Source organism: Topomyia yanbarensis, chromosome 3 (genome assembly GCF_030247195.1).
Source record: "Topomyia yanbarensis strain Yona2022 chromosome 3, ASM3024719v1, whole genome shotgun sequence".
NCBI lineage: Eukaryota > Metazoa > Arthropoda > Insecta > Diptera > Culicidae > Topomyia > Topomyia yanbarensis.
In genome coordinates this window covers 282,808,785-282,823,078 of record NC_080672.1, presented here as the reverse complement: position 1 = coordinate 282,823,078, position 14,294 = coordinate 282,808,785, and the positions used below count along the sequence as shown (strand labels likewise).

Here is a 14,294-nt window from a genome sequence, read left to right as displayed (position 1 = left end):
TTCTCAAATCTCAGCTGTCAAGAATCCGAACCCTTGAACAATACACTTTTTTTCGCCAGAAACGTTCGATCTCTCTTTTCCACTTGTTGTAGAATCAATACAAACCAAATCGTGTATTCCTCTCTGGTAGCATCCCGTCGATGTGGGTTTTTTTTCTTCTGCCTCTAAGCGAAGCCTGTCCCACTTGGATTGCAGCACGGGAATCCGATGTGAGAGCACCCGTCCTGTACGGTTTAATTGAAATGGGAAAAATCAATAAATCGTGGCGTGAGTGACGTGACTCCGTAACGAACAAAGGTTGGCTCCGCTTACGGGAGGAGGGGTTGGGGTTCTTGTCTTCCACGTGCTCTTTTATCTAAAGTGGCCTTTCTTACACGTTGATTTTCTGGTTCAAGATTTTTACCAGAAAATTTAAAATTCAATGTGATGCAAGGTGAAATGGAACCGCGTGGTAGTTTTCACTACACAAGCGCACAAGTGTCTCCACTTGAAAGCCTCAGAGTTCATTATAACGTTGCGCTTTGCATAGTTCATTGCCATTCTGTCTCAATAACCATCCGTCTCAAGGCGAGCTAAATAGAGGCTCACTTCGAAACCCATTTTCGGGCTTCTCTCACCACAACTTGACAGCTCCTCGAGCAATGAACGCCTGATTACCAGCAACCCAAGCACGAAGTGAAGTGAAAGTTGAAAGACATCTTATCGCTAATTGAAGAATCGGCAACGTAGTCTGCTTGTTGGCACTTGACACTCGCCCGGAATTTTCTTTAGGACGAACGAACCTCTTTTAAGTTAAGCTCCTCGAGCGGCTATCGAGAAATTATGAGCTCCAGAATTAAGTGATATTCTTTGTTCTTCATCGTGTTTCCAAAAGGTGTTTCAAACTAATAGAATTGATTTCTGAACATAACAGGATCGATTGATGTAATAACTTGTGTATACTATGATTTAAAGCGGAAATATGTTTCGAGAATTAATCAAATGAAATTAATTCTAGGATACCTAATGGTGTATCCATTTCATACATTTTCGCTTGAAAATAAAACAATTTTTCATTGCATAATTCATGGTTGGTACATTTGCACTTGTATTATAATAAAATAATAATAAATAAATAGAAACAAAAAATCAAAATGGCAAATAGCCCATAAATACTTTTTATGGTCAACACAGTATCACAGGCTTACAAATAAAAATAAACTTGTTTGAGTATGGTTATATTTACAGAGTGTCGTACACCAAATTGCATCAGGGAAAAATGCTGTAGAAAATAATCCATTGGGTATTTTCTCTTGAATATTTAAGTAGGAGTAGTTTTGAGTGTATTATTTACACTGTATTTTTATCGCTGTCGTTTTTTTCGGAAATGGGGAAAAAATGACGTCATCCGAAAAGCCACTTGAAAAGCCACAGCGAATTGATTTTGCGTAAGCACCTGAAAAATCCTCAACTCTCTTCGAGATATCGGAACACAACTCGGAATCGTGTAGTCAACAGTGAGTCATGTGATTAAACGTTAATACCAAATCTGAGCATCGAACGGAAGGAAAAATACCGTCAGAATGGATGTTCTAATAGTGATCAGGATCACAAGTGTGTAGTGTAAGCGTTTAAACGGAATCCTAATGCTTCGGTCAAGGATGTGGCCAAAAAGTTGCATCTGTCCAAGTTTTTCGTTCAGAGAGCCAAGGACTGGGAGGGACTGCATACGTACAAAATGCAGAAGGCTCCAAATCGCGACGAACGGCAAAATACGGTGGAAAAGTCCCGGGCCAGAAAACTGTACACCCAAATACTGACGGAACCTCATTGTCTCCTCATGGAAGATGAGACTTACGTCAAGGCGGACTTCCGGGGCTACTGTTCTTCACACGGAAAAATTAGGTTCATAAATTCATAAACAAAAGGTCACGATTTCGTGAACTGATAATTTACGAAAACCGTGACCAAGTGCCTGAAATTATGAATAATAAGCCTTGTATTCATGAAACTATTTGTGTTTTCTTAAAAACCAGTTCGCCCAAATATATAGATGGCGTTACATTAGAATGTTTGGTTTGGTTACTGTTGTTGTTCCCTGGACATGTTTAGATTTTGTTGTGATTCTCGTTCATGATTTGGGAATACACAGTCGACAGTCAAATGTTGTTCATGATTTCAAGAGCTTATGCGCGATTCTTGTGAATTCAAGATTTCATGATCTTGGTCGTGATGTTAGTAATTTCTATTCATGTTATCGTGATATTTTAGTCATGAGTAGAGTTACTCATGTTCATGATGGTAACGATTTTAAATATTTTTGTCATGAGTTGTGTGATTTGTGTTCATGATTTCAGGATCTTAGTCGCGATTTTTGTAACTTCTGTTCATGTTATCGTGAAATTTTAGGCATTAATAGAGCAATTCATGTGCATGATTTCAAGATCTTAGTCATGATGCTAGATATTTTGTCACTAATTGTGTGATTTGTGTTCATGATTTCTGCATCTTAGTCACGATTTTCGTAATTTCTGTTCATGTTATCATGAAATTTCATTTTAGAGCTTACTTTCAAAGAGTAATTTAACTAATGTTCTTGATATCAGCAGTTTTATCATGGATCATTTTATCGTTTTCTGTCCGGACATCACAATGAACCTTATCAAATGAATAACGATGTTCAAGGTTCTCATATTTTTTTATATCTACTGCTCGTACCTATTACTGGTCGCTAGCAGCTGGGTATATCATGAAAAAGTGCATGTAACAAAAATTATTTCACGAATAATACTCCAAACTTTGTGAAATAGTTCACTTCAAAATTTCATAGCCATGTTGCATGAAATTGTAAATGATTAGGGATATCTTCTTCTAGATACTAGATAGATTGTAAATCATGTACTAAGAATCATGAACCAGTTCACGAAAACATTAATAATATTTAATGATTTCGTGAACTATTTTACGAGTATGGATATTGGATCGTGATTAATATGTTAGGAATCATGAACCAGTTCACGAATATATAAATTTTTTTATGACTTTGTGAACTATTTCACGAAAACGAATGGTAAGTTGTGACTTATACTACGTATCATGAACCGGTTCAAGAATACATGAATATTATTTCATGATTTCGTGAACTATTTCACGGGCACGGATAATCTAGTTAGCTTTACGTAATTTTGTATGGATTATATGTGCAATGAACTTCAGGTGGATGTGATATTTATACATTTGAAATCAGAATTTGACAAAGTGAATCACGATATCCTGATTGCCAAACTGAAACAACTCGGCTGCACGACTAGGTTTTGTGAGTGTTTTCGATCGTATCTCGTTCATCGTCAAGTTGTTGTTTGTGTAAGCACTGCGCAGTCTGATTGCTTTTCCACAAGATAGTACACTCGGACACACTGCTATTTTCGCTGTTTATTAATGACGTTGCTGGTATTTTAAATCCTGGTGGCAAACTATTTTTCACTGACGACATTAAACTATATTACGTAATCAGTCAGACTGCCTGGCACTGCAAGCCGTTCTGGATACTCTCAACGACTGGTGTGTGCGGAATATTATGGTTTTGTACATTCCCAAATGCAGTCTCATCAGCTTTCGTCGCACTAGGAACACCATCCCATTTGATTGTAATGTTTCTGGAAATCAGTTACAAAGTGTTGACTATATCAAAGACTTTGCAGCAATACTGGATTATAAGCTAACTTACCATCGTCACTTCTCTGCTACAATCTAGAATTTCATGATCCTTTGTGTTTTTTTTAATCTCTTTACTATTCATAAGTGCGTTTGATGCTAGAATTTGGCAGTGTCGTGTGGAATCCTTACCATGCTGTTTTGACCAATAGTATCGAAGGCGACGCACAGTGATCACCTTCCATACAAAAGTCGGACAAAACCTGAAAAGTGGCCCGAATTTGATGAAAACTTCACATTAAGGTAGTTTTGTGACGCTGAATTCATATTTGATGTTTATTTATTGTTTTTTTACTACCTCAAAATTTTCGCACTTAGGGTAGTTCAAAAATTCCACATTCACGAATATAAAGTGCACTATATCCGAAAATTTATATTCAAAAAATTAGGTGTGGTTAATTTTTTAGCAGAATTCACATTTTTTTCCAATTGTTGATAATGATAAGACACATCTATAAACTATATTACGAACCCTGGGCAATCATAGGCCACCATGCGTCTCCTTCAGACCTTTTCCTGCCTCGGGGCAGAAAGGGGCAAAATAAGATATTCATTTTCGGAAAGTACACTAATTTTCAAGTATCATGAACAACAAGCGATCTTTACGAACTGTTTCAAAAAAAATCTAGCCAGCTTAAACATTATAACTTTAATTTATTGCACGAATTATTCTTTGTTTTTCATGTCTGTGCAAGAGGAATGGTTTTTTTTTTACAATGGAGAAGACCTGTACGTCCTAGCCCAGTACACGTGCTATTGGTAGGGTCCAATCTACCACACGGGGTGCACTGGGGGCGTGTCGGGCTCGAATGGTGACCAGCCATTAATACCGACTAAACTCCATTGGGCTCCGCCATCATTCCTCCCAGGAACTGCCTCTCGGTATTACTTCTGGGAGGATGGCTGTACTAAATGTACTCATTCACTTTCACTCACGCGTTCATACATCCTGTATGAGGCTTACTTGGGTGCTCTCTCAATCGCACTTTGAGAGGAATGGTTTGAATCGACTAAATCGTATGGCAGCTATGAGTCCAGTGAATAACCTTTCAAATGAAACCATTTCGATCCTGATCGGAATCTTAGCTAAAAAGATAGATTCATTTGAATAACTATGGTTTGAAAACAGTTTTTCCCAGAATTCAATATCTATTTCATCTTTGAAATTTTGTAAAAAATTGAACTTTCGTCCTCGGGACTTAATTTTTTGAAAAGACTTTATTGAACCTGTTAAGAAACAGAAAAAAAAATTTGAATCATGATAAATCTAAAATAATATTTTGAGGTTTTGTCCGGCTAGGCGACACTTTGCGATGGTTTGTCAGGAACGCACTGCGTTTCTTGCCATGGCTTGCACTCCTTTGCTTAAATGAGGATGTCATTCTTTGTGTACAAAATACCGCTGGGGAATATGATGTTCCTGATCTACTAACACAAATACACCTCCATACGCCAGCTCGTACTCCTTGCCAAAGAGTTATGTTTGTTCCTGAAATGAGACCAACTGACTATGCTGCCAACAGGCCTGTCATCGCAGTGTTATGTCGTGAGCTTAATCACGAAAACAAACTTGAATCTTCCAGGAACATTACCGTGAGTAGGATAGCTTTGAAGAATTTCAGCCCAAAGATTTGGTTGAAATTCTCATATATTTCATCGTCGATCAAGTCACATCCATCGAGTTTCATCAGCACGTGCTCGTACAGCCTACGAACCCGTGTTCTGAACGAATTTGTTATTTGAGGCTGGGCGCAGTATAGCGTTCAATTCTTTCGTCAAATCCTAATCTGAGCTACTGGGATCAATCTTTATTTTTCGAATGACCTTCGACCGCAGTTGACAGATTAACCTTCAAATTGCAGTTTTGAAACTTAACCGGCTTGGATTTTGTGGCTCATTTCTGGACGTGAAATGGCTGTGAAAATTTGAGACTGCACGACCTCTCCATTCCCTGCTAGCTCTGGAGTACCTCAGGGCAGCCTTCTTGGTCCTTTTTTGTTTTTACTCTATCTGAATGACTTCAATTTTTCGATAAAGTGTATGAAGCTATCATTCGCAGACGACTTTAAACTTTTCCACTTCATTAAAACACCTACCGATGCTGAGTTTCTGCAATCCCAATTGGATATCGTTATAAACTGGTGTAGAGTCAACAGGATGGAGTTGAATATCTCTAAATGCTCAGTTATCTCTTTCACCTGCAAATATTCTACAGTTCGTCTATAATATTTCGCGGACTGTTCTACAACGTGTATCTTCCATCAAGGACTTAGGAGTTCTGCTTGATTTCGAACTGAACCTTAAGGAACATATAGAATACACTATTTTCAAAGCATCCAAACTTCTCGGTTTTGTTTTTCGTGTTACTAAGGATTTCACTTGAAGGCACTTTATTGTGCTTGGGTCCGTTCTACGCTCGAAAATGCAGTTGTTGTTTGGTCACCCTACCATCAAAATGATATTCAACGCATCGAAGCTGTCCAACATGAATCTGTCCGCTTCGCGCTTCGTCGTATTCCATGGCGAGATCCGCTAAATCTTCCGAGCTACCAAGATCGCTGCAATCTCATCGATCTAGAACTTCTATCTGTTCGTCGGGATGTTTCGAAAGTTACTTTTATTGTTGATCTACTATAATCACGAATCGATTATTCTGACCTCCTTCAAAAAACTGAATTTAGACATTCATCGTCGTAGCCTTCGATCCCATTCATTCTTCCGTCTCCCCTATGCCAGAACAAATTAGGTTATAATGAGCCTTTCGCTAGTGTGTGTCGTCTTTTCAATAGATGTTCTGATGTCTTTGACTTTCACCTTTCCCGTGACGTTACCAAGCGATTGTTTGCTCTTTCTTTGTCAAGCTAGCTTTTGTCCCAGTCTTGCTATTAACCGTTATGTGTCCGACGCGGTACCCGGGTACCTTTTTGGGTTTCAATTAATGAAATTCCCATGTTTTGTCCATAGCTGGAAATTGAAACTTTGTGACATCTTAGAACTTCACTAAGTCAAGCTTTTGGGGTAATAATATTATTGATATAGTAAGTGGGGTAGTGAGGAGGGGCTCCTAAATTCTTTTACTACGTAACAGGCCAACGTGAGTACCCGTTTCCAACCGATTTTGATATTTTTGGGTGTTTTGAATTCAGGAACTTCAGGAACATCCACTTTTGGACTTGGTAAAAATGAATCGGGTTACTTCATCCGGTTCCCGGAAATCCGGATTTCCGGAAGCATGGGTATCAAAAGTCTTGGAATTGCATCAGTAGGCTATATCTCGTGGTTTTGGGACCATTTGGTGATTTGATCCCGGAACAGACATTCCGGAGCAGCTTCTTGTGTGGCCGTGGGTGGCCATTCCATTCCAATTCCATTTTTTAAATTGCCATAGGATCCCGTAACAATAAATACCAGACTTCTGAGACAGTTCGAAGAGATACTCATATTTCTAGGACATTTTTAAAATTTACAAATCATACCCTAGTACTAGGCCATTACTCCGGATTACCAGGAACCAGATCCATTCATCTGTTTCAATTTAACAGAATCAAAAAGTGGACGAGTTCCTGAATCCAAAACATCTTAGTGTCCAAATCGGTTAAAGGAAGCCATAGTTATGACCATTTCAATTTGTTGGTACCCGGGTACCCTCGTTGGCCTGTTAAAGGTGTTTTTGTTGGACACTTAACGGTTAATTACGACAATCTTAATGTTAGTGTTAGTCACAGAAATAAGTTGTAAAATGTGAAATTTGGATGTTTGAAATCTGTTGGTACAAAAGATGAGGAGGTTTCATGTCCTCTGGAGAATGGGTTGGAATGAAACCTGACTCCAGGAGACTTTTCCCTGCTCCAAATAAATAAATAAATAAATAAATAAAACTACGATTTTAGAATCAAATGTATGGTCCAAATATTATACAACGGTGGGTTATTTTAATCAAGAACAAGTTAAACCGGTTGAATCATCTCAGAGATCTTTTTAGTCACAATTTGCGTATGTACACATTCACACATTCCGTCATTTACCAATTTTATTGAGCAGAATGGAACGGTAAATCTAGCATATATCAAATGGCCTTTAGTTAAAAAGTTATGTAGATTTCTCTTATATTAGAAAGCCAAAAATGTTTACCAATTTAACTGAAACATGAAACAGCATACAATACAATACAATACAATATACAACCCTGTTTGAAATATTTTCCAAATCAATCCCGATGTCACTACAAACATTACAGATCAACAAATGCAGATAATGTGCAGATCGTTAAAAATAAATTTACATTTTGATCGAAAACGTTTACTCCGGAGGGCGAACCGAGTCGGAAGATCCCAACCCGTTTCCACATGAATTATCACCGGAGTATTATTTACCGTTACGACGTGTGCCTCCGCACTGGATGCATGAGACAGACACTATGTACGTGTTTAGTGCTGAGACCGAGATGCCCCGGGCTATGATTCATCGTGGCATCGTATTTATTCAATTCAAATCTAAACACATGATCTAAATAAAGAAAACGACATGCAGCTGATAAATGGCTGCCATATAAACAACATGTCTCACCCGGTGCGGAAGAGAGGACGATTTCATCCCAGTGCGGGGTGTAGGGAAATTGAAATTTAATGCTTTTATTATGGCTTAATATCGTTATAAGCATTTCTTTCCGGTAGATGCTGATAAAAATTTAAGCACTCGGTATCAAAAATACGTAAAGAGAGCTTGATTTTCATGGGGATACTCGCAAAGCACTCGGCTAATTTAAATTGAATTAAATATTAATTTGACAGTCACATCACTGTAAGAGGCTGGAAAACAGCCGTTTGAATATAATAGTCCAGGTGGATCGGCTAATGCACAATTAATAATTTTGAATTTTCTGGATTAATACAACGAGGATCCATTGGGCGAACAAGAAAGGGGATATCTATTGAACACGGTGATGGTGATATTTAAATTATTGCAATATTATCAAATATATATAATTTCCTGTATTATTCGAATCTAAATTTTTGAGCATATAACCAATGTGCACAATACAAGCCATTACTAGTAATAAAATTAGTTATTCTAAATTTTTAGCACAGAAATTTAAAAATAAATTTATCAAATATAAGAATCCAGCATCCTTTGATCATTCCAATGCCAATTGTCTATTTTTCATCATTCCAACCAATTAAGCACCGTGTTTCTCCATATTTCTGACGAGTGGATAGTTAAAAATTTATTATACTAGTCTGATATTACTTTTTTTAGGTTTCTTTTGAATTCAGTACATTTATTACTTTTCTAATACGTAGTTATGTAATATAAAACAATGTTGAACTAATGCTAACACCTTTGTACTCACAAAATAAAGCATTACGGTTCGCAAAAGAACTCGGAAATTGACTCATAATCTGCACTGCAGTCATATGCATCTTCATTATTTCTATCGTCGGAATGATTGATCCTGTCTGATCACTTCAACTGCAAAATCTGATCCCTTACTAGAAATAATTTCTAAATTATAGAATGACTTCAAGTCGTCAGCATTTAAATGCGAAAATGGCTCAAAAATAAGGGAAAACACTATTTAATGCAATTAACTATCAGGAATCTTTGACTTTGACCACATTGCAGGTTTTCTCCCAAGTGGTCTTTAATATTTCTGCGTTCACATAAACAGAAAATTATCAAACTCCTGACACCAAGCAAGAACGTTTACACCCTTGACTGAGAGCAAGTGGGTACCGGGCCAAAGTTTGTCACATTGCTGCAAACCGCAAGTAGCTCCTTCCTACCACCAGCATTGGTATTCTCCGCAAGGACAACCGAAACTTCTCCATCCAAAGGATTGAGGAGGAAAAACTGTACGTATCAAAGTTCATTGGGGGAGGAAAGTCATCGTCCCGGCAAATGAGCGAAGGTACGGCGAATTCTCTCAAGCACACTAATTACTCCCGCTTTCCTTCGGGTAAAGGAATTCTTTTACCTTACACTACCAGCAGCGGCTTTCCATTAGCTACGATCGCGCACGGTGGGAGTAGGCATAATCATTCTGACCTTTCTTGGGCTTATGCTTCTACCGTCGAACACAAACATATACAATTACTTGACCTGGGCCGTGATATCGCCAATGAGTAATCCAGTCGCATTGTAAGTAGACCGGGAAATGACCGGGTTCTGAAAGAAAAGTTGTTTGTTAACATTTCTTGGTTCGGGAGTGAGAGAAAGTTTAATAATTAGATTCGGCAAGAAGCACGAACTGTATTAACACTTGCACCGTTTTTGTTTTTATGCGCATCAGCGGTTACTGTTTGTTTAGGGGGTATCCTGTTAGACATACATATGTTGTGCATACGAACGTTGGGCATAATGGACGTTGTTTATAATATATGTTAGATACAAGGTATAATGGACATTGGGCATAAATTATCATGTTGATGTATGACTTAAGGGGGTCTTCTACTCTTACGGTGTCAAAAAATCGATTTTTCTTTGTTTAATTTCAATCAATATGTATCTGAGTATATGCCATAGATCGGATTTGGTGAAAATCATATTCCTTGGAATGTTTCAGGGAACCGAAAGGCACCCATCTCTGGCGGTTTCTGAGATACTAAGCGCGGCGCACCACGATGGCGCTTGTCTATAAAAAAATCAATGTTTAATGAATTCACCGGTCCATTTTTGACAGTTTTTGTATATGTGAGCGTCTGTGAATGGTTTCTTGTTTTTTATTGGGACGAGATTATCGTACGGAAGAAAGAATGCGACGAACATGTTGAGAAGCGTATGGGAACGAGATTACGAAAACTGAATAAAAAAAACAAAGGTATCGGTAAGAAAGGAATGGGAAAGTTTACGGACAAATCAATCGGCCAGCTAACACAATTTCATGGGCTGGCGATTCGGAGAAACTAAAATTCTGTAGAACATATGCGAAATGCAATCTGGGCTTCCCTCGAACAATGCTCGTCATCGAACGAAAATCCCCAACACTCAAAGTGTTCACCGGGAGAAGACAGTTGGTACAAGTGGCGTTAGGCTGAGGCAAAAAGAACTTTAGAAACTTTCGACCATGTCAGGATCTACGAAAGTCTATCATCTAATGATTTATTAGAAAGATGCTTAGGAGCTCACACCCAACACATCGTGGAATCTGTTCCTTAGCGCCAAAACACATGAACAAATTTTGACAGGCAGGTTGTCAATGTTGTGATTTATTGGCAGTCAGTATCTTCAACCAAGGATTTTCATCGATCTTACAAGCTACCGAGGTGATGGGAATTACCTTGGAGCCTGAAGCTGAAAGATGTGCAACTCGATTCGACAGTGAAAACCAAGAACATTTTCGTGATGAGGAAGATGAGCTCTGCGGACCCGGTATAGTATATTATCTAGTAAGTTACTACTATCGAGTTATACACCGTACTTTATCTTTAAACGCGTTTTCTCGAAAGTAGTGTTTTTTAAGCGGTCAAGTAAGACTTTTCATAGAAATACTTGTCCGATTTCAATATTTTTCTCCAATTGTTCATAAAACATGTTTGGTCGAGAGGGATTCGCAAAATGTCAATTTGTTCCATTTTTATGGCCCTTAATAGGCCAAAAAATAACGCAACTATTGGAAATTTTCACAAATCGTTACATAACCTTCACAAATTATAAAATAAAAGAAATCCCTCTCGTCTAATCATAGCCAACGTGACTATGATTATAAAAAATATGAGTTTTCTGATTACAGATTACCCAATTTGCCACAACTTTACTTAAGCGGGACCAATGCAGTTTCAACATCAATGTCATCGATGAAGTTTCAAGGTCGCGAGAGATTTCTCTTTTCATCTTCATAATGAAAATTAAAAAGTTGAATCACGTATCTTCAAAATAAAAAATAGTTTAAGTAGATGCTTTACAATTTATTCCCAAAAACGTGCTCAATTTTAGGCCTCGCGAGTAGAAGACCTCCTTAAGGAAACAATTTTTTTGACGGTGTTGGCGTCGAGTGGAAAGAACGTGTTTGCTTTCATTGTTTTAACTTGTAGAATTACACTGGATGAAAACGCGACGTTTGACAGTACACAACACTTATTGAATTATTTGTCGACTAGGACACCAATACAGTTGCAATGTGTATTGACAACATACATATAACGCGATGTTTGCAGGTCGCCACCTGATTTATCACCATTTGGCAAAAATTCCACCCGATTTAACCTCAATCTCGCACTAACACAACTGCACATAGATTAGTCAAGTGTTCTTACAAACGATAGAAGGATTTAAAATTTATCTTTTTGTCGACCGGTTTCGGGCTCGATGTTGCCCCATGTTTTCGTGAGTGTAGCACAACCCCCCAAAAAAATAAAGTAATTACGCTGGTAGCTGGAAAAACAACTTTTTACAAGGCTGTACAAAAATGAAGAAATCTTCGCTGAAATAAAAAGCGGTCCTGACGCTTAGTGTGGGAAATGAGGAAACTCATTTGTATTTAAGTGCGGAAAATACATATCGTCGCTGTTGTGCTATCTTATGACAAACGCCATTTTGGGGTAAACTGAGTTAGAAATGCCATAAAACTTGTTTAAAAAATCTCTACAAAAGGGCGTTTTCAGAATTTTGACATTCTGCTTGGTTACTAAGATATAGCGAGAAACGTGCTGAGAAATTGTGAGTTGTTTGTTTCAAATGACTGTGTCTAGGGATTGGCTCAAGTTATCTCTATCTATTATATGTTTTTCTGTGTAAAACTATCTGTGAAACACAATAGCATAAAAATTTTCAAAGAACAAAAATACGCGAATTGTGAGAAAAGTGCAGTTTAAGTGTGAAACTGGAAATATAATTTGGCAACGCTGTTGTGAAAATGCCATTGCACTGCACTAATTAGAAATCCCCCATCACGGTAATGCGAGTAAATACCGGAGGCTGGAGCACGTCTTACCTGTGAGGCGGTCGGGAGCGAAAAGATGACGAGTCGGGGTAACTGTCGTCAACGAGGCCTTCGACTCGAGTAAATACCGGATGTAAGGCGAGTAAATACCGGAGGCTGGAGCACGTCTTACCTGTGAGGCGGTCGGGAGCGAAAAGATGACGAGTCGGGGTAACTGTCGTCAACGAGGCCTTCGACTCGTCGTCGCTAACGCTTAAGTGCGTGTCGAAGTAGTGCTCCCAATTCATGATATTAAACCGGAAATAAGCACAAGGTTATATAAATCCCAACATAGCGTTAGCGTGTGCCACACAGCCGTAACAAAAAAATACTATTTTTTATAGATTCACTGACTCATTTTCTTGAAAATACATCACGCCGATTGTTTATGGACCAAATTAAGCTAAAGATATGAATAAAAGTTAAATTGATGCCTTATTTGTATGGTAAATTTTCCATGCACGATTATGACACGCCATATAAATTTTGTCATCAATATACATCTATTATACGTGTGAGTGCGAATTTTGTTTACATTTTTAATCAAAATTCGTAATGTAAACAATCGATCTTTGTAATATTTGAGAGATTAATACAGAATAAATCAAAGTGTCAATTGTCTTTTCTGAATTGATTCTACTATTTATAAGTTTGAAGATATTCAATCTCAATCTTTAAAAATCGTTTTTTTTAATATGCTAAACGGCGCTTGTCATAAGATATCACAAGAGCGACGATATATGCTATGATAAGTGCTTACATACATGTATGTTGCGACTATCCAAGAAGAGAATATATGCCTTGGAGAACAGCTCATGAAATGAAGAATGTTCAATTTTCTATTATTATTCATTCAAAGAGTATAGAAATATTAGTTCTATAATTAACATAACATCAGTATCCCGATAATTTAGCCTGTCCAAATTATTGCAAGTTTTCATAACTATGTGGCGCTAGTGAGAATATTGCAGCACATTATAAAATACGATACATCTCAAAAGTCAAGTATCTTAGAAAGATGGTGATTTCGGCAAAGTTCTAGAGGAGGTCAAAGGCCACGCGATTATGGACAAAACAAATTGAAATAGATCCGCCAGGCGGCGCTAGTGAGCATGTACTATTTTCAAATTCTATATTTCGAGACTACGATAATTTAGAAATGTGGTGTCTTCGACAATATTCATCAACGGGTCGAGTGCTACCCGAAAGCGAATAAATAATTCAGCCAGTAGCCTACTGAAAGTTAGGAAGAATTCAACTTTCAGTACATGTTAGGTGATGTTTTGTCACGAAACTTTAATAATTCAGGAAAATGATGGTTGCTGTAAAGTTTCTGAGGACAACAAGGGCTGCTACATAATCTAATGATTAAATTGGGTTTCACCCATTCGGCGCCGCAAGTGAGCATACATCTTTTTATTTCAGTATCTCAGGGTGATGGCAATTTAGAAGGGTAATGTCTTCAGCAAAGTTTCTCGAGATGTCAAGGACGTTTGTTTGGGATACTCCCAAAAAATGTATAATTTAGTCAGACGCTTTTAACAAAATTCTTGAAGAGGTGTGGTTACCGGGGCTTGTGAGCTCGCAAAAAAATTGATATTCAAATTGGAAAGATTTTCAACACTATGGCAATGAGTTTTATTTTGAAGGGCACTTTGTTGGCAGATGACATTTTCCGTCGATG

The 14,294-nt window shown here is 37.8% G+C and overlaps 1 protein-coding gene across 4 annotated transcripts in view; it reads left to right on the top strand.

The window, feature by feature from the left end:
* LOC131689207 (potassium voltage-gated channel protein Shal) overlaps positions 1 to 14,294 on the top strand; it is a 642,177-nt gene that overhangs the window by 165,820 nt on the left and 462,063 nt on the right. The gene's annotated exons all lie outside the window — the stretch shown is intronic.